General features: G+C 47.0%; 1 long non-coding RNA gene across 1 annotated transcript in view; it reads right to left on the bottom strand.

Annotated features, from left to right (window-relative positions):
* LOC131815143 (uncharacterized) overlaps nucleotides 1-21,838 on the bottom strand; it is a 48,405-nt gene that overhangs the window by 7,506 nt on the left and 19,061 nt on the right. The window contains exon 2 of the long non-coding RNA XR_009347590.1: nucleotides 433-606. This is a non-coding gene — a long non-coding RNA (uncharacterized LOC131815143). The remainder of the gene's footprint in view (nucleotides 1-432; nucleotides 607-21,838) is intronic.

The following is a 21,838-nucleotide window of genomic DNA, read 5'->3' on the forward strand; positions in this document are numbered from 1 at the left end:
ACCAAAGACTTATTATGGGATAACATCAATTCTGAATTCTAACGATATAAAAAATATGGACAATTTGAAAACTTCGGAATTCTAAGCAGGCCTTTAGGTTGCAAAGAGATCACTTAAGCTGCTTGAGGATAGGGGCTTATGGTGGTTCTGAAACCAGAAGGCCATTGGGATTCAGCCACATTCTGTTTCTGTGTCTCTCCATCGTCATCATCATCATCATCATCTCTCTCTCTTTCTCTCCCCCTTATAGCCGTTGTTCACTCCCAGTTTCTGCTCCCTTGTAATCTCAGTTTGCACATGACCTTCATGGCCATTCCCTTCTTGGTATATCCTAATCTTTCCACCTTAACTTGCATGGTTAACCCCTTCCTTTTTCTAATAGTCACTAGCTTGGATTCCTGAAAGCGACCTTAAATGAGTATCTCAGTTCACCTTGTTAGCCTGGGCTGGCCCTTCTGTGAATTGGCTGCCACTGGGTCACCTTTGCCTCAAGGCAACTGTATCCAGGGAGACTGAACCACAAGCTTACAGGGGCTGGAGGCAGGGCAGTTTTCCTTAGAAGAAGTCCGTGTCTTGGGAGGCTTTCATGTAAGACAGACTTTTCAGCTGTGGGGGAAACAACAAACAAAGGGTTTGTTACTAAGGGTTTATGGCAAGACCTGGTGACTGAGAGATGCTGGTCATTGAGAAAGACGAGGAGCTGAACAGCTGTTAGATACTAGGGGTTCCGTACATGTTAGTTTCCTGCCTGCATAAACTTCCCAACCTCAACCCATGAGGACAGGTGACTTGCCAAGGTTCCCTTCCAACTTAGGGTTTTCATGGCATGAACGCACACATCTGAAAGCTCTCCTGGTAGTTGGGAACCTTTGATGTCTGCCTGGTTTAGCCTTACGCTTCTGGATGTGAGCACTAAGAAGAGATGGGGACTTCTCTGAAGTGACACAGAGCCATGGAGCTGAGTTGGCAGGACTAAGGTGGCCTAATGGCTACCAGCATAGACTCTGGAGCCAGACCACCCGGGTGTGAACCTTGGATCCATCGTGTAATCCATTGTTAACTCCATGACCTTGGCCACATGTCTACCTCTTTGCGTCTCATTTCCTCTTGTGTGAACTAGAGGTAATAATTACCTTTATACAGTTGTGGTGATTGAATGACTTGATACACACAAAACCTTCACTCCATGCTGCCGTAACAAAGGCCCAATAGACAGAACTTATTGTACTGTTCAAACTTCCAGAGGCCATCCTCCTGATCGCATGCCTCTCCGTGACCCTCCTTGTAATTCACATCATAGAGCAATGAGTCTCCTCTTAGAATCTTCTGGAGGAGATGCCACAAACACTGCAGAAAATCTCATGGCCCTTAAGAAGTAGACATTCTTCCCTGGTTCTAACCTCATTCTGCTGCAACATGATTTCAGGTCGTCTTTGTGTTTCCTTGTCCTCAAAAGGAAGAAGGGTATGGACCCCTGATCCCTTGCCCATGTGCCAAATGGATCTACAGCTGGAGACCAGTTCCTTATCTTTACAGTGGGAGGAGGCCCAAAATACTTCAGAAACAGCTGGTAACAGCTGGAAAGAAGCAAGGGAAGCCTGCTACATTGAAACCTGCCCCTTCAGGGGCCGTGGCCTCTCCTCCTTCCCCTTAGGACTGACCCTCTAAAGAACTTCCAGCTTAAAATGATGAAATCTGTCCCTGGAAAAGATCAAATACCAAATATTTGGTATTTTCTAATAATACATGCGGAGTCTTTAAAAAGAAATATGTTTGGGTGGGTTTTGTTTGTTTGTTTTTAAGATCTTATTTATTTATTTGACAAAGAGAGAAACAGTGAGAGAAGGAAACAAGCAGGGAGAGTGGGAGAGGGAGAAGCAGGCTTCCCGCCGAGCAGGGAGCCTGGTGTACGGCTCCATCCTAGGACCCTTGGGACCATGACTTGAGCAGAAGGCAGAAGCTTAACGACTGAGACACCCAGACGTCCCTGGGTGTGTTTTTATTAAAAGAAATCCTTTCTTCAAAATGTTACAGTTCCTCTATTTTTAGAAGATGGTGGCATTCTCCAAGCATTTGAACGAGGTTTGTGGATGTCACTGGGCTTCCTGCCACACACACACGTGATCATGTCTGCATACACAGAGGTGCGGGCAGAGGAACTCACAGCTGCACACGTTGTTCTGGACACGTTTAAACACCAACACCTACCACATGGTCCTCACATATGCTCATCTACACACATACCCCTGTCTACCTGTAGATATTTGGGTTCATGATGATGACTGCCCTACACACTAACACGTACATACGAACGAGTAGAAGCTAGTAAATCAAGCTTTTTCTGCAGGTCGTTGGCATGTCCTAGCATGGAGCACATGTCCATAGGGTGTCTTTAGTGTGGCTAATTCACCAACAGGTTTTGGGGTAGAAAAGACAGCTGTGTATTTATTTTCCGGGACGATCAGAAATCAGAATTCCCAACTTGCTAGGTTGCCCCATCTCTTCCCTGTCCTATACTTGGCCCTTGAGTGAAATGACTGAGCTTTGCATGGAACTGGGGCTGGAGGGTTGTTCTAATTCAGAGCAATGGGTTCTGGAACGTGGGCCCTTGAAAGAGTCCCATGGTGCCTAAGCCATGTCCACGACGGAAGGAGAAGTAAAGAGCTCACTACTGGAAACACGTGTCCAGAAGAGAGCAAGTTTCTCCTGTCCTAGAGCCAAGGAACAACCAGGTGCCGGTGGCGTCCCTGGGGAAGAGGGAGGGCAGTGCAGGCACAGACCGTGTCCTGTGAGAGGAAAGAGCCGGGAGGGCAGGATGGGAGGAAAATCTGAATTTATAAGTTTGTTTTTTACACAAACCAGACTCATAAGTTTGCTTTATTTCGGCTGGAACTCACATCACAGCCACCCTATTTACTGACCTACCGGCTGCATTCCTTAGAACTGATTTTGTTCCCATTCAAAAGGAAACCAGGCAGAGCTGGGAAAATATTTCCTCAGCCAGCTCCTCAGAGCACTGCTGTCTGAGGGAGACCATCTGGCCGAGATGCCCTCCAAGTAAATGCAGCTTTGTCCCCTCCCTGCAGAGAGGAGGGAGTGGGGAAAGGGCAGAAAAAAATGGCAGGGCGGTGTGGCAGTCATTCTAAGGGCGCTTCCTCGGGTCCCTGGGGCCCCTGGAGGCCAGCAGTGCGACTCCAGCTCTCTGGGGACCAGGGGTGTGAGCGCTGTTCCCCACTGCCCCTTTGGAGCTGCCAAAACTGAAATCACTGAACACGGAGTTAGGGGGGAGATGCTCAGTGGGGCTCCAACTTCCAGTATTTCTGCCATAGACATACAACCCATGTATATAAACTCAAGAGCACAGATAATAATAAAACACAGTAAAATAATCAGTGCATGATGAATTTTCATTATTTCTTATCTTTGTTACTATCTCTCAGGATTTATTATCTTTGTTTTTTAATGTGATATTGTCACATTAAACTCCTATAACTTAATTCCAAATGATGTATGCCTTTAACAAGCAGCTCACAAGGTCCTGAAAATTGGACAGTTCAATCTTGTGAGCCAGTGTGGGCTGGCTTCAGAGTACGGGGCCAGAGCTCCTTTTTCACTTAGAGTCTGGGGATAAATGCACTGGTGTTAGAACCGCTCCCATTAAAAGCCATGGCCACACCACCAAGGGAGGCTTAGAATGGGCTCCATTTCCTTAAGGAGATTGTCTTCGGACGGTGGAATAGACACCCACTTGAGAGAGAAAAGAGGTTGAAAAACGCTTTTGGAGGGCGCCTGGGTGGCCTAGTTGGTTAAGCAACTGTCTTCCTTTCAGGTCATGATCCTGGAGTCCCGGGATCGAGTCAAGCATTGGGCTCCCAGCTCCATGGGGAGTCTGCTTCTCCCTCTGATCTTCTCCCTTATGCTCTCTCTCACTGTCACTCTCTCAAATAAATCAATAAAATCTTTTAAAAAAAGAAAAAAGAAAAACACTCTTGAGGTGGGGGGGAGGTGGGGGGGAGGGTAGTCTACTTACCACGTGTAGTTGACCAGCATAGCTCAACACACAGATCAGGAGTCTCCACCTTCCCCAGCCAGCTCTAAATCCTATGTGCTTCAGCTGACGCCATCAAGATTACATGACAACTACTGGTTTTGTTCCCTCGAAACCCTTGTACTCTAAGGATGGTTCTCCACTGATCTCGGAAGCTAAGTAGGGTCGGGCCTGGTTAGTACTTGGATGGGAGGATGGTTCTCTGGTGGGAGCTCCCTGATGTCTCAACACTTTGCTCCCTGGGTCTCAACACTTTGCTCCCTTAGCTGGAGGGTCCTGGAGGGTCTGTGACTATTGTGTCTCCCTCTTATTTCCTGGACCCCACCTAAAGGAGCCGGGATACTATTTGTCTCCCAAAGCTCTGCTGTGGGAAGCATTTGCTCATGAGAGGGAGAACATGTTCCCCAGCTGGGGTTGAGGGGGTCTACGCCTCTACACCCAGCTCCGACTTTCTGAAAAATGACTGAGCTTTATCGAAGGCACACGGATCCAGAAAGGGCAGTGTGCAGAAAAAGAGAGTATAGGGACTGAAACCTGAGGGAAAAATCCATTGAGTGGCATTGCAGAACCAACAACAGAGCTATAGTCACAGCTCTTGCAATTTGTTGAAGGACATATAGAGTGTGCCAGAAATAGGAACATCAGACAATAGACAGTGGGAAGCCTCTGAAGGGTTTAAAGGGTAGAGAGGTAGGCGTGAGCAGTGCTAACGGATTTGTGTCTTCCATTTGAGGGTCATCTGTGATGGCTGCTTATAGACACAATCAGCCCCATGGTTCTTCATACTCATCAGGACATTTGTGATGTTGGCCCTGTGATTTGGTGTCCCTCAGCCCCCTCTTGTCTTCATCTCCCTCCTGCCCCAGGTGGTTACTATGGGTCTTCAGTGTACTCACCCCTTGTGCATGTCCCTGTCTTCCTCCATCATATCTACCCAGCAAAATCCAAACCTTGGTAGACCCAGCACTCTGTTCTGTACCATTCCCAAGCAAGCAGACATGAACAGAAGAAAACTACCCCTGCATAGCCTGGTCCTTTCCTTAATGCAAGACAACTCATCTCTAAATGAGGCTCAGTACTGCCGGGGTATCAGCTACATTTCCCCAGTCAATTCACCCCCAAGTCCCAGCTATGGGTTGAACAGCCTGTTCTATTGGGACAGGTCCCTTCCCTGAGACATTGGGTTGATCCCTTCTCCTCCTGTCTACTCAAGACCTTCACTACTGTGGTCTGCCCCTCTTTCTCCTGACACATCAATTCTTCCCTGTCTAGGGGAACAAAACTCTAAATTTCATACAATATTAAGACTTCTCTCTCTCAGTCCTGTCTGCTTCAGGCAGGAAGCTGCAGGGGCAGGAGGGATGGTGGTCCACTTGTCCTGTTTCCTTGCCTTGTTCATCTCCTCATCTTCCCTTACCTCACTAGGCTGCCCCTTGGTTCCCCAGATCGTTGCTCGGAGAGGAGAAAGATGGAAGAGATAGAAAGGTCTTACTTGACTGTTGTAGCATAGAGCTAGTGATTTCTGGCCTTGGTGGGTACTTAGAGCCGCCATTCTTCTCTGGGATCTGATGAGTGTTTCTTGGTGATGCTCCTGTTGGGTTTCTCTGATGGCAGCTTCCTTGATGCAGATCATGCCTTTCCTCCAGCTGCCCATTTACTATTCCATTTACTTAGCTCATGGGCATCCTGGGGTCCACACCACACAGATTCTTTCTGGGGCCCTGAAGTTCCTCTGAGCAGTCTTCTTGGGAAGGGTCTCTTTATGGAGATGCCCAAGCCACCATCCCTATTCCAAGCTCCTATCAGGATATTGGTCCTACCATCATGAGGGAACGGAGGCTTCCCAACACAGCTCCCTCTGCTCCACTATGCCAAGGTACTAGCCAGTCACAGTATCTTGCCTTTTATACCTTCATAGGCATGGGTCCTGCCTGTTATATATTCTCCATATGGTCTCCATATTCTCCTCCTCACTTGGTTTGGGGCAAGGTCTCTTCCCCTCCTAGGCAACACTCCTATAGCTTTCTACAAAAACTTAAATCCTCTTTTTTCTCTACCTCTCTCTGTCTCTGACTCCTCCTCCCCCAACTTCAGTCTCAACCCTTCAATACCCTCTAGGGGATTGAGGTACTTAGGGTTGCAAAACGGGTTTTCATTTATCTCCTTTGCAAGTCCTGCCTGGCGGCTTGGCTCCTCACTCTGCCACATGGGGTTGCTTTGCACCTATTGTTTTGTGCTAAACTTTTGGGCTCCCATCAAAACTGTGGGAGAAAGAGTCGTGTTTTAGCATCTTGCTACTCATATCCACATCCATCTCTGAATCTCCATGGTGTAGCCTGGAAAGCTGTGGCTGAACAAGAAAAGAGGACCTGGGTTGAGAAGCATAACTGTAGAGTAACTGTCTGGGCTGCTGAAACAGAATCCCATAGACAGGGTGCCTCAGTAACAAACATTGATTTCTCATGGTTTTGTAGGGTGGGAAGTCTGAGATTATGGCACTGGCAGATCTGGTGTCCCATAAAAGCCCACTTCCTGGCTCATAGATGGCCAACTTCCTGCTGTAGACGGAAGTGGGAGGGAGCTCTCTGGAGTCTCTTTTGTAAGGGCACTAACACTGTCTGTGAGCGCTCTCCTCTCATGACCTAATCACTTCCCAGAGGGCCCCCTCCTAATACCATCCTATCAGAAGTTAGGATTTCAACCTAGGAATGGGCAGGGGGCACACAAACATTCAGTCTACAGTAGTCATTTTCGTGGTGGAGCACCAGCGCAAAGGCCTATGAACATCCTCCAATTTTTGTTTCTAGTAAGACCTGGCCATTCATCTCTTCCTGGGTTCTTGTGCATATGTGACCCTGCTGAGGCAATGGAATGGCCCTCTTTCCCCTGTTTCCAGAAATACCCAAGAGCTGGGTAAGAGCCTTCCGGGGGATTGTGAGGCCAAAGTAGTGTGGTCTCCCCAGGCTCTCCTCCCAGGAGGCATGCCTCAGATGCATGTTCACTTCCTGAGTTGAAGGAGATATTAAACTCTTTCTTTAGTTTTTCCTTTGGGCTCTAGTTTCTCCCTGCAGGCCAGAAAAATATGGTTTAGCCCTTGGATCTTTTTCTACTTTTGCTATTTTCTTCTTTTTCTCCTTCTTTTGGTGACATTGCCCCCGACTCAATTCCATGTTCTTTAGCCGTTTTTGTCATTTTGATTCTTCTTCTTGATGGGGAAGTATACTGATGTAAATAAACTGCTTGCTCATGTCTAGCTGTTTTGTTCTTGTTTGTTCATTAAGACACTTTATTTTTGTATACCTTTCCCCTCTGGTGGTTTTTTTTTTTCCTTTGAAACTCTTAACTTTCATTTTCCATTAATTATTCATATCTATTACATTTTATACATAACTTTACTTTGTTTCCTTGTAAATTATGTAATTATTTTTACTTTAAAAGATGCTTACATACCTTGTTTTAAAAATAATTATTCTGAAGGGTTTTTGTTTTTCTATTTTGTTCGGCCATTTGTCCAAGAATCTCCTTTACAGCAAAAGTATCCAGTTTGGAATCATGTGTTGCATTTTGCTGCTGTATCTCTTTAATCTCCTCCATCTGGATTGGTTCCTCAGTTTTTCCTTGACTTTCATGACCTTGACACGTTTGAGGATCATAGACCAGTTATTTTGTGATGTCTTTCACTGTGGATTTATTTTGATCCCTTTTGATTTGACTCGGGTTATGAGTCTTTGGCAGAAATATTATAGGAGTCATCTGTGTCTCATTGAAACCTACTAAAAGAAGCTCAATTTACATTGAGCTTACATCACCCCTTGCTGAAGGGTCTTCTCCAGTCACAACAGTTGAGACCGGATAGGCTTCTCCACAACTGTGATTTTCCTTATTCCTTTGTAACTAGTAAGTATTTTATGTAACTAAGAAATACTTTGAAACTATTTAGATATACCATTCCTCTTCAGACATGCAATTTATTTCTTTATATTAGTTTAGACCAGAAGTCAACAAACTCTGTGTTTAAAGGGCCAGATAATAAATATTTTAGGTTTTGCAAGAGGCAAAGTTGAGGATATTATGTAGGTACTTTAAAAAAAAAATAAATCAATTAACTATTTCTGGGAGAGAGCGAGCACTGGCAGGAAGAGGGGAGAGGGAGAGACAGAATCTCAAGCAGGGTCCACGCTAGGTTAGAGCTCGATGTGGGGTTTGATCTCAGGACCCAGAGATCATGACCTGAGATGAAATCAAGATTCAGATGCTTAACTGAGCCACCCAGGTGCCCCTTATGTAGGTACTACTATAACAAGAGGGGCAAAATTTTTTCTGCAGATTTTCATTGATGAAATTAAAAATGTAATTATTGAGTACTCTTTTTTTAAGGCAGGTCTCCTAATGAGAATGGAATTCTACCCTTGGTTGGGGAGAGATTAGATTTAATTGTTAAATCAAAGTTAGCGTTCCCTATTATCATACTAATTACAGGTGTTCCCCTATAAAAACCACTCTTGTGGCCCATACAAAAACAGACAGCAGTCTGGATTTGATCCATGGCCATAGCTTGCTGACTCATGGATTTGCCTTTTACTCGATGGGTTATAATCTCTTACTAACATGTATCTGGATGTTCAGATTATCCAAGGCTCTTCAAGCTGGCTTCTGTGCCCTTTTGCCTCCATCATTCTTTGGGCCCTTCATTGCCAGTCTCGTTTTGTACTTTCTCTGCTCCTGCCTTGAAAACAGGCATTTCTTCCAAGAACCGTAGTGTCTTTCAGTGGAGAGTAACACTCAGAAGCTGGGATCTGGGAGCCACATGTGCTCAGAGCTACTGGGCTGTTGCTCTTCCCAGGCCCTCTCAGTGGGCAGAGCTAGAACATGAGCATGTGTTTACAATGCTCTTGAATCAAATCTAATACTATGGGATAGTTTCCACTTTTCTCCCTTCCCATGTTTGCAACAGAGAGAACCCTGGCTTTCACTATACTTGAAAGACTATCTCATTTGGTCATTCACCCCTATAGTCAATTTTCCATTACTGTTGCCAACCCTGCCCCTTACTGACACCCTCTTCATCCTGCTTGGCCTCTGATGTCCTTCTCTAGGCCACCCTGCATGTGGACATCTGGTCACCATGCACGGGCTCTGAGTCTCCATGCAAGCTGCTTTTTTACGTGGCGCCTCCAGGTGCCCTGTTTGGACTGACCCCTCATGACAGACCCTCCCACTCATGAATGCGTTCTTCATGCCCCCTCCCCTGGACCCCAACACCTCTTTTGGGCTGTCCCCACATGCATATCCCGCCTTCCTTCTACCCATGTGAACACCTTCCTGCTCTGCTTGGACTCCAACACCTCATGCGGGTCATCCCCTGCTCCGTGGATGCCCTCCTTACCCTGTCTGGGCTCAGACACCCAGTACTTGGCCTTCACCAGGCACAGATGAAAGCATTCCTCACTCAGTTCAGGCTCCAACACCCCCGCCCCCATGGATGCTTACCTTTCTCTACTTTACCTAACAGCTTCAGGACTGAATTGTGCAGGAAGGGAAAGGAGTAATACTGCTTTCAAAACTCTTTACCAAGTTACTCAGATTTTTCTTAAGATACAGTAATAGCTAATGCTCGTGGTGCTTACTAAATGCTAGGCTGTGCTAAACAGTGTGCATGGAACCCAGATAGTCCTCAGAGTTTCTACAGGAGGTCATTTAATTATAATCTCTAGTTCACAGATGAGGAAGTTGAGGCACAGAAAGGTTTAGTAACTTGCTGAGGTCACACAGCTGATAAGTGATTGAACCAGGACTTGGGTTACTCAGTTTCTAGAGTCCACGCTGTTAACCACTGTGCTGTACTGTATGCAGACTGCAAACCAAACTCAACGGCTAGAGCTAAGCTTCACAGGGAGGAAAATCATTGCTAAAATAAATATTTTGTCTTTTTATGCAACGGTGCGAGTTTCTTTAGAATACGTACATAGCAACGGAATAAGCTATGTGAACCTTCAACTCTGCCAAAGTATTTTTCCAAAATGGTTTTACTAGTTTGCATTCCAACTAGGAGAATACAAGTTCATATTTTTTTCATTTCCTTGGCCATGTCCAGTGTTGTCAGACTTTTGAATTTTTCCAGTCTGATGGGTGTGAATAGCCTTATTAATTTTCAAATTGGCATTCTCTGATTACTAGTGAGGTTGAGAACATTTCCACAAAAATACAGAATTTGGGGTTTTCTCTTTGGTGAATTATATGTTCATATTATTTGTCTATGGGTTTATAATTTTCTTACTGATCTCAGGACATTTTAAAAAATATATAATATGGGTACAAATCCTTTGTTCAGTTATATATATTGCAAATAATTTCTCCTATTGTGTGGCTTGTTTTTCCTTTAATAGATGGTTTTCTTGTTACACACAAGATTATAATTTTCAGGCAATCAAATTGATTACTCTTTTATGGTTTATATTTTCCACTGTTTCCATTGTTTCCAAAGTCTTCTCTACACAGAAGGCATAAAGATACACATTTATACAAAAGGCATACAGTTATACATTTTTATTTTCTTTTCAAAGTTTTAAAGTTTTGCTCTTGCAACATCTAGGTATCTTCTCCACCTGAAATTTATTTTTGTGACCATTTATGAAGTGAATATCTAATTTTATTTTTTTCCATATGGATACCCAGTTGTCTCTGCATCATTTCTTTAGAAGTCCATCTTGTCCCTCTCGATTTAGAGCTATCTCTGTTGTTTGTCAACTCCCACATGTGTGGGTCTGTTTCTGGGTTTTCTAATCTGTTCCACTGGACTGTCTGTCTCTCCCAATAGGAACACCACACTGTCTTAATTGTGGTAGTTGGTTTTTGTTTTTGTTTTTTGGTTTGTTTGTTTGTTTTTAAGATTTTATTTATTTATTTGAGAGAGAGAGGCAATAAGAGAGAGCATGAGAGGGGAGAAGGTCAGAAGGAGAAGCAGACTCCCTGTGGAGCTGGGAGCCCCATGCGGAACTCAATCCTGTGACTCCTGGATCATGACCTGAGCCGAAGGCAGTTGCTTAACCAACTGAATCACCCAGGCGCCCTTGTTTTGTTTTTAAAAGCAAATCCTCCTATCTAATTAGGGCAAAACTCTCCTGTTACGGCTGAACTTGGCTCTTTGCCTTTCCATATTAATTTTATAATTGGCTCGTCAAGTTTTTTTGTTTGTTAGCTTTTTGCAACTTCACTGCGGTGTACTTAATGCACAAAAACTACACTTTTCACATGTAAATTGGGTGAGTTTCAAAATAGGTATATACCCATAAGTCCTCAGCACAACCCAGCCATTTCCTTGCAACAGACAGACTCTGAGATGGCTCTCGATTTTCCCTGTCCCCTGCTAGCCATGCTCCCAGGTACCCCTGCTCTGGTCTGAATGTTGGTGCGCCTCCCCCCAAACTCACAGGTTGAAATCCTGATGCCCAAAGAGGCGGTGTTAGGAGGTGGAGCCTTGGCTGTGTGACTAGCTGAGGGTGGAGCCCTCAGGACTGAGATTGGTGCCATGAATGAAGGGGCTCCAGAGGGCTCCCTCGCACGAAGACTTGAACATGACCTCTAAGAGCAGCCTTATTTGCAGTAGCCTGTGGTAGCCTGGTTCTCGTCCACTTAATTCTATCATCTCTGTCAATTCTGTGTCTGTTTCAAATATTTTTCTTTTCATTAAGGGTCATATTTTCCTGCCTCTTTGCATGCCTGGGAAGATTTATTTGGATGCCAGACATTGTCAATTTAACACTGTTAGTTGCTGGATAGTTATTCTAGGATATGGTTAAGTTGCATAGGACTAGCTTGATTCTTTGACTTGCTTTCAAGCTATAAGCCAATCCAGAATAACCTTTTATTCTAAGGCTAATTTGGCCCCATTCCTGAGGTGATGCTCCTCTGAGGTGACGCCTCTCTGTGCCCTGTGAGTTAGGAGACCTTTCACTTCCGGCTGGAGGGACCCGGAACTACTTCCTTGAGCTGTGTGAGCAACAAGGATCATTCCGCCCGCTCTTCTGCACGGTCGTTTCCTCACACGCATGCGCTGATCAGTCTTAGGGGGAGACTTGAGGTGAAGGCTCAGGAACTGTCTGTGGGTGCAGCTCTCTCCTCTCCAGCACTCTTCCCTGCAGAGCCTGGCCAACTTGGACTTCCAAAACTCCGAACTCTGGCCCTTAGTTCGGAGATCACTTTGTTTCCCTTCTCTTAGAAGTCATTATTCTATGCTGCTGTTGTCCATAGTGCGAAAACCATTATTTCATATATTCTGTCTGTTTTTGCTTGTTTTAGTTATTTAAGGGAGGAGGATAAATCTAGCCCTTGTTACTTAGTATGGGCAGAAATGGAAGTCTTTATTCTCTTTTCTTGCCTGCATGTCTACCACCGCAAGTACTTAGAAAATATTTTAAAATCACACAATATATATTTTCTGTAGATGTGATAAAATTCTAATACATTAATACATAAAGCAACATTACTACGTCTGGGACCCACCCTGTTGATTATGTTCCTAGGGATGGCCCCTCCTCCCGGGAGAACTGGGTGAGGTATGCAGCACAAGGGTTAGGCTACAGTGAGGGATAAACTTGTGCCTTTCCATTCAGCAGATCCTGCCTGACTATGTAAGTACATGAGTGTAATGTTATTGTTGAGGTAGAGTTGAAATGGCCCCAAACCCTATAATACCTCCCATTTAAAAAACAAAACCTAAAATCTCTCCCTGATTTCACATTTCTACTTGTAACTATTGCCCCATTTCTCTGTCCTGTACAATGAGCTTCTTCAAAGAGTTACCTAAATTTGCTCTCTCATCTTCTCCTTCGATTCCTGTCTGGTTGGGCTTGGACTTCACCATTCCACTGAAGCAGTCGTCAGGGGCCCCAGTGTCCTCCACACTGTTGGACCCCACAGCCGTTCCTTATCTTACGTAGCTCCTCAGATGCACTAACCCACCATGCCTTCCTTCTGGAAACCTCCTTTTCCCTTGGTCTCTGGGAAGTCACTCTCATCATCTCTCTTCCTACCTCTCTGGAAGCTCCAGAGATGGATCTCTTTTCCTAGTTCCTCCTCCTCTTTCTGACCTCTTTCCTATCTATAGTTACTCCCTTACATGATATACCAAGTCCATGGCTCTAAATATCATTTCTATGTTGATGACTTCCAAATCTACCTCCCCATCTCCAACCCCTGCCCTGCATCAGACTCCTCTTTTCAATGACCTACTTATCATAAATGGATATTATAAACTTAAGTCTCATACTAAACTTGGTTTTCCCTCTCAAATCTGGGTTCTCTGTAGCCTTCCCCATAAATGACGTGTTCACCCTGCCTGCCAATCATTCAGGTCAAAAATTTTGGAGTTAATCTTTCCTTCTGTTACATTTCACATGCAGCCCAACAGCAAAGCCTGTCAGCTGTACCTTTGAGTCTAACCATTTATCACAGTCTCTAGAAGGACACTCCTGTCTGAGCCACCACCAGATTCTCCAACAGCTTCTTAGCTCACATGGCATGGATGCAAAAGGCTCACGAGGCCATGCACGATCAGTCACTCCTGCTGATTCTTTGGCCTCATCTCCTGCTCCCCCCTTTTTTCTTTCTTTCTTTTTTAAAAAAAGATTTTATTTATTTATTTGACAGACAGAGATCACATGTAGGCAGAGAGGCAGGTAGAGAGAGGGAGGGGGAAGCAGGTTCCCTGCTAAGCAGAGAGCCTGATGTGAGGCTCGATCCCAGGACCCTGGGATCATGACCTGAGTTGAAGGCAAAGGCTTTAACCCCCTGAGCCACCCCAGTGCCCTATCTCCTACCCTCTTTCTGATTCAACCACCTGGGTGCCTTTGCACACTCCCTCTTCATTCATTTGTACCTGCTGTTTTTTTCTTTCAGGAGCACACTTCCCCCAGCTAGCCCCATGATATCTTCCCCCTCTTCACTTGAGTCACCTTATAAATGTCAACTTACAAAAGAGATTCAATCACCCTTCTTGTTCCAGTCATTGTTCTATTTAAACATTTATAACCACTTACCATGTTATTAGCTCATTACTTCATCCACACCTCTCACCCCCACTAGAATGTGCCATGGAAGCATGACTGAGAACTACTGCCATCGGTTATATAATAACATTATTTTTTTAAAGAAAAAAAAAAAAGCAGAAGAGAGTGACCCATAGAATCCAATGCATTAGAGATGTCCAAACTAGTAAGTACTGAAAAATGTCTATCTGGGTAGGCAGTTGAGAAGACCAGCCACCTGGAGAGCAGCTTTTTGGGCTGCTGGGTGGAGATGACAGATTGCAGCGGGTTGAGTATCTCCTCTCCCCCACAGTCTCCCGATTCTTCCCTCAAAAAACTCTTTGTCACTCTTCCCCCCCCCCCTTTCAGTCCTCATAATCACACAGTCATACCTATATGCTAACCATTCCCCATGGGGCATTAGCAGCCCTTGCTGTCCAGCAGGGCACAGTCTGATGAAGGAGGACTCAGCTCAAGGAGCTCCTAGTCAGATGGAGAAGGGAGGAGGTGTAGAAATAATGATTATTTAAAAACAACAAAATACAAAAGCAAAACAAGAATGCACCTACTGTCAAGGAAGTGCATGCTAAAGCCATGCCAGGGACAAGGGGCCGATCAGGGAAGGAGAGGAGGCAGGGACACCCTCTCTGGCTTGGGAGCCCTGGGACCGAGTGGGATGTGACATCCATAATTCACAGCCGATCAGTCCCGCAGGACCTGGCGCTCTGACCCCTTCAGAAACCCCTGTCTTCTCTGGCAGCTGAGCCCGTCTCCTTGGAGGCCTAGGGCAGGAAGGCTGCTCTGGGAGATGGACTCAGAAGCCCCACAGCCAGGATGACGGATGAACAGGCAAGGGCTGTTCAGGGCGGTCTGAGCAGAGAGAGAAATGCTGTAGCAAACAGGGCTCTGTGTGTAGAGATCGCTGAAGGCCGAAGGACAGGACCCGGCAGAACAGCAAACTCGTAAGAGCGGAAGTAACAAGGAGGGTGCACCAAGAAAGCTGAGAAGGGCTGTCAGTGAAAGATGAAAGAAACAAGAAGCCAAGAGAGAAGACAGCTTTGCCGTAAGTGGAGGGTCACTGAGAGCGATGGGCGAATGTTCCAGAAAACTCCCTGCTGTAACGCCTGGGGACACCTCCTTTGGGTTTGGTCCTTAGCAGGTCCCTGGGGGAAGCTGGGGAGAGCAGTATCCCTGGAGAGGAGGAGGCAGAAACCAGGTTTCAGTGGGCGGGGCTGCCCATGGAAAAGCAAGGAAGGGGATCCCGGTCGGTGGGATTGCCAGATTTAGCAGAAGAAAATTCGGAATACCCTGTTAAACCGGAATTCATTAAAAATTTTAGATAAGCAATTATTTATTTATTTATTTATATATTTTGAGAGAGACAGTGCACGAGCAGGAGGGGGAGGGGCAGAGGGAGCCAGAATCTGAGGCCGCTTTCATGCTCAGCACACAGCCCGACCTGGGGCTCCATCCCACAACCCTGAGACCATGAGCTGAGCCGAAATCAAGAACCAGATACTAAACTGGCTGAGCCACCCAGGTGCCCCCTGATAAACAATTTTTAAATAAGTCCGTCCCGCGTATTCATTGTCTGCAATTCAAATTTAACTCGGTGTCCTGTGTTTTGTGCAGACAGCCTACCGGAACGGCATGCGGACTTCCCCGTCAGGCCGCACGGCTGGGAAGAAAAGATGAGCACTGAGGGCCAGTGCTGGAAGGGAAAGCTGTGGGGAAAGTTGTGTCTAGGCAGGATCATCCGAGCGTGTAGAGCAGACAGCAAAGCTTTCTGTCCCCTGCGTGGAGGCTGAAGGGAAACACTATAGTGGCAGAGGCTATGGCACTGAGGGGGAGTAATTGATTATTCGAACTCTGGGCTTGTATCCAGACCAGAAATCATTTCCTTGGACCCACCCATAAGAAGCAGACAGTCCCTCCCTGACCCTCCTTCCTGCAAAAAGCTCAGAAAATATAAATCACCAGTTTTAATTTGCAAGTCGATTGCTGCTGCTTTGACATTGTGGGGTTGTGGGTTAATAAGAGCTCTCGCCAGTAAATTTTTTTTCTCTTGTTCTTTTTCTTGGTGTTCTAATGGACCACCATAGTGGCAAACATTTTTCTAAATGGAGCAATCCACTTTGCCAACGTCAACATTTCTTAAAACCCCATCTCCAGAGAGAACCGCGTTTGATAGCTGGATGCCTTGACCAGTTCAGGCCCTCCGCCTGGGTCTTTCCAAGCAAACGAATCAGAGATGTCCTATGATCAAGCCCCTCTTTCCTCTTTCTGTATTTTAACCTCCCTGGGAGTGGCGAAGCTGACAAAGCTCATTTGATGATGAAAGAATGTTTTCATTGGGGTCCCCACATGACATAGTCAACAACTGTTTCTCTCCTTTCTTACACCCCATTCCAACTCACATCTGGTTTGAAAACCGGAACGCTGGTGTCCTATGCCTCTAATTCCTGAGATTTCTGGCAGACTGGTAGCCTTCATCAGTTTTCTGTTGCTGTGTTTGTGAGACAGACAGAAAGAAAGAGATTCCTTTCACTTTCCACAAATACCCTAAATCTGTTTTGTTTTACTTTGTTTGTGGGGAGTCCACCCTACTGCGTGTAGTGCTTTGCTGGGTTAGAGGCATGTAGACCCCACAGCAGGAGAAGCTCTGTGGCTTCTGCCGCCCCTCCTAAGAATGTCCCTGGCAGCGGGGGGAAGGGGGGGCAGCGGTGGGGGGGGGGGCACGCCTGGGTGGCTCAGTGGTTAAGCATCTGCCTTCGGCTCAGGTCACGATCGCAGGGTCCTGGGATCGAGTCCTGCATCAGGCTCCCCACTCAGTGGAGAGTCAACTTCTCCCTCTGAGTCTCTCCCTTCTCACACTCTCTCTCAAATAAATAAATAAAATCTTTTTTAAAAAATAAAAAAAGAGGGCTCCTGGGTGGCTCAGTTGGTTAAGTGACTGCATTCAGCTTAGGTCATGATCCTGGAGAACTTGGATTGAGTCCCACATCAGGCTCCCTGCTTCTCCCTCTGACACCCCCCTTCTCATGCTCTCTTTCTCTCATTCTCTCTCAAATAAATAAATAAAATCTTTTAAAAAAATAAAAAGAAAAAAAGAAAAGAAGGAGAATATTTCTGGTCACTATGTGCACATTAGCAAACATCTTCCTCCTTCATAGGGTACTATGAAACTTCCAGTAAGGAAAAAAAAATGACAATATAGGGCTGACAAACTCTTTTTCTTCTGAATTGCTTATTCTATATTAGCTTCAAAACAAGTGTTTGGGGGCGCCTGGGTGGCTCGGTGGGTTAAGCCTCTGCCTTCAGCTCAGGTCATGGTCTCAGGGTCCTGGGATCGAGCCCCGTATCAGGCTTTCTGCTCAGCGGGGAGCCTGCTTCCCTTCCTCTCTCTCTCTCTGCCTGCCTCTCTGCCTACTTGTGATCTCTGTCTGTCAAATAAATAAATAAAATCTTTAAAAAAAAAAAAAAAACAACCCAATAAGTGTTTGCTCAGTCGATTAAGTGTCTGCTTTTGGTTCAGGTCATGATCTCAGGGTCCTGGGATCCAGCCCTCGGTCTGGCTCCCTGCTCAGCGGGGGGAGTCTGCCCCTGCTCTTCCCCCACCCCCATCCCAGCTCATGCTCTCTCTCTCTCTCAAATAAATAAAATCTTTAAAAAACAAATAAAAATTTAAAAACCTGCAAGTGTTTGCCAACTGTTTTTTTTTTTTTTTTTAATTTTGGAAGACTTTACTTATTTATTTGACTGAGAGATAGAGCCAGAGAACACAAGCAGGGGGAAGGAGCAGAGGAAGAGGGAGAGGCAGACTCCCCACTGAGCAGACAGCCCCATGTGGGGCTCCATCCCAGAACCCGAGATTATGACCTGAGCCAAAGGCAGACGCTTAACCCACTGAGCCACCCTGGTGCCCCATTTGCCAGCTTCCTTTCCAAGAAAGCACCACGGAGTGCCCCCAGTACTGCTGGTTCTGTTCCCAGCTTTGACAGAATCCATATAAGTAGAGAACAGTTAGTTTGAACAGACAGTCTCAAGATAATCCAGAATTTTGCCTTTTGCTTCCTCTTAGGTGCAGCGCTCAGGCTAGAGCGAGGTCTTCTGTGGTACGTGTTCAGGATCTGGTGCAGAGAGGAGGTTATGCTTGGGGCCTGACCTCAAATAAAATAGTTCCACCCAGTTAAAGAGTAATTTAACACTCTTTCTGTGGCATCTATCCCAAGAGGTGGACAAGTACAGAAGAGCTAGAGCTAAAGTTGAGGCCAGGACAGGAAAGGAAACTTTCTTCATAGATCAAAATATTTGCTGAGCCTCAAGCAGGCACGTCCTGACAGGCCCGTCTGGATGACTGCCCTCTTGCGAGGCTAACCAGGGCGCCGGGGTGGCGTGGCCCAATATTGGGGCGGGAGTGGGAGGAGCATGTGGCCTGAATCACCTCATCTGGAGGCTGAAGACCTTAGACTATTTAACCCAGAAAGGACTTTGAGTTCTTATAGTCCAGAAACTCCTCGATTTATATAATTTCACAGTCTCTCACAACCTGCAGCAGGAGCGGGAAACATAATATAAAAAAATAACGGGCTATTAGTTATTATTTTGCTAGTTAAACAAATAAAACCCTCCTCTGTCATTTCAGGAAAGGACACTTTAACATAGACAATATGAAAAACTTATTCTCTCACTCTTAACATGAAAGAACTATCCCAGTCCTTTCTGAGAAAGTCAGCGTTAAACTTACGCAGCATCACAAAGATATTTTAAAATATGTGTGTGCACACATCTGTATTCCTATGTGCACACATTTATCTTCCTCCCGCTCCTTACCTTCTTCTTATCGCCCAGGCAGCCCTGGTGGAGTGATGTGGCTCCTGGACTCTGGACCACAAGCCCGAATTCAAATCCAGGCTCTGCCACTTGGGATCTGAAGAACCTCAGATAAGCTACTTAACTTCTCCGAACTTGTTGGTTTTATTATCTATAAGTGAAGGTCATAATAGTAGGACATACTTGGGGCGCCTGGGTGGCTCAGTTGATTAAAGCCTCTGCCTTCAGCTCAGGTCATAATCTCAGGGTCCTGGGATTGAGCTCTCGGGCTCTCTGCTCAGCAGGGAACCTGCTTCCCTCTCTCTCTGCGGGCCTCTCTGCCTACTTGTGATCTCTGTCTGTCAAATAAATAAATAAAATCTTAAAAAAAAAAAAAAGAATAGTAGGACATACTTGCCCTAAGTAATCGTGAGGATTCAATGAGTTGATATGTGAAAAACGCTTAGCGCACAGAAGTAGCCGGTAAATGACAGCCATTGTTATAACAGTGCGGGGACTGGTGACGCCTTCCTAAGCTGGTCCCTGGGAGCCATTGATGGAGCAACCCTTTTCTCTTTGGGGGGGTGGGGTTGGGGGAGGTGGGGAGACTGAAGTCTGAAGCAGGCATGATGTCTCCCGCTAAGGTCTGTGAGTGAGCAGGACAGGAGAACCCAAGTCTTCTGACAGACCTCTGAGGATGTGCTGGAACCATGAACATGGCCAGTGGCTGGGGTGGGGCCGGGAAGCCATGGGCAAGTGTGCAGGTGTGGTGGGGGCAGGAGTCCGTGCTGTAACAGAGCACGATGACCTGGTTGGGAGCCACCAGCGACCAGGGGATCTGCCCACCATACTCTCCTTTCTCTGTCCTTTAATCAGAAGAAGATGAAAATGAGTAGGTTACAGCCTGGGGAGGGGGGATGGACACGGTGGTCCCCATGTGGGAAAGGAGTGGGGGAGTAGCATCACCCCCTGCACCCCTTCCTCCCCCCTTCAGTCCAGCCACAGGACCCCCCCGCTGAATCCCCATCCTGCCTCCTCCCTGTCTGGGGGCTGGACCACCTCTGGGGACAGAATCTGTTGGGTGGAGGGCCTGCCCTCCCTGTCACCAGTGGACAGAGGGGCCAGGGCTGGAATAACAAATGCCCCAGCCCTCTGACGTGTTTCTTTTGCTGCCGTGCCCCTGGGAGCTGCACCCTACTTCCTAAGCAGACACTGCCTGGGCGCAGGCTGCTGGCTCAGGTGGGATGGCTTCCTGCGGCCACTGCTGGACCCACATTGCTGGGGCTGCAGGCTGATTTCACGGGAACCAGCTGCCCGAGGTAGGGTCCTCCAACCCGGCTGCCCCACCACCCTTCACACCTCACTTCAGCCTCCCCACTGCTTGCCGATCACCTGCTCCAGGAAGGAAGAAGAAAAAGAAAATGACCCCAAAACGGAGGGGGGTCTCTATGAGGAAAACTAGACTTTCCCACAAACCCTCCAGCAGCTTCTGCAGAGTCCTCATAGGTTGGAGCTGGGCCACGTGGCTGATCCTACCTACAAGAGAGACTGGGAGATGTCATCTTGTCTCTGGGCGACAGACTGTGGTTTCATTAATAAGGAAGGAGAGAACGGATATTGGGCAGAAACTGTCGTCTGCCAGAAAAGTGTAACCAGAATAGACTCGAGTCTTTTCACTTCCCTTCTGCTCCAAAGCCTCGCTTGGCGGGCTCCCATGTGACAGGACCACCAGCCCTGCTCCAGCAGCCCGAAGGGCAGTTCGGGTCTATACTGAAAGCCTTTTGCACACGGGTAGTGGATCACGGCACACACCGGCCCCGCCAACCTCTTTTATGAGTCTCTTTATACTTCCCTCTGCCTCCTCTCAACAGTGGCCCCGATCTCCTGTTCTCTTCTTGCACAACCAAACATACCAAGCCCAGCCTGGCCCCAGGCCTCCGACCTCCTCTTGTGTGTTTCCACATTTTCCCTCATTCGTCCACAGGCCCTTTCTGTGGAAGTCCATTTGGGCCCTGGGCTCTTCCACGTCTGGGCCTCCCTCTGTCTCCCCTCAAAGCACAACCAAGGCTGAAAGCAAAGAACCCGGAAGATGATGTTAAGGTTTGGAAAACACCTTCTTCTCTGTCTCCTGCTACCCAGGTGACCATGGAGCCAGCATAAACCAGCCTCGCTCACACACGGCCAACCCTGCACACAGCTGTCAGACACCTGTCCCGGCCAGCGAGCGCCGGTCCTGCCTGGTCCCCTCAGCTCCCTGCTCTCCTGCTCCCAGTTTTCCACAGGAGGGTCCTTTTCCACTTGGATACCTGCTCGTTTCAGCCAAGTAATTTCCAGCGGCTCCTTGAAGGCCACGTAAGACAGACTCTGAGAAGGCTCCCGGTTAACCTTGTCCACTTCCAAGCTAGGCAGTCCAGGCCCTGAAAATAAGCACCTGGCTTACATTCTTCGTATCTGATGTGGTATTCAACCTTTCGATCCCATATTTTCTTTATATCTGTTCTTTCTCTGCCATTAGACTGGGAGCAAGTAGAGGGTATGGGCCTCGTCTCCTCTCAACCTCTGGACAAAGATGACTCCTCCCCGCCCCACCAGTTGGAGCGTTTTGGGCAACTTCCACATGTCAGGCACTGAGGTCGGTGCTGAGGAGAGAAGACAGACCCAGGCCTGGCTTCCCTCAGGATCGGCCTCCCCTCCTTTTCCTGCCCCCAGCACAGTGCTCGGCCCAAGCCACCGGATGACGGACCACTGTCTTAATGAGGCAAGGGGTTGAGATTCAGCCTTGAGATGACCCCCCTCACGGTCTTCCCGGGCGCCAAGTTCATAGGGCCCTGGCGGTCCCTCAGCGGGGTCCCCAGGCCTCCTCCTCCCAGCATCCCGGCATCCGGTGTTACTGTTGGCTCAGCCTCCTGCCACGCGGCCAGAGGCTGAAGGAGCTTTTATTCCAAACGAGGGC

The sequence above is a fragment of the Mustela lutreola genome, chromosome 14 (genome assembly GCF_030435805.1).
Source record: "Mustela lutreola isolate mMusLut2 chromosome 14, mMusLut2.pri, whole genome shotgun sequence".
NCBI lineage: Eukaryota > Metazoa > Chordata > Mammalia > Carnivora > Mustelidae > Mustela > Mustela lutreola.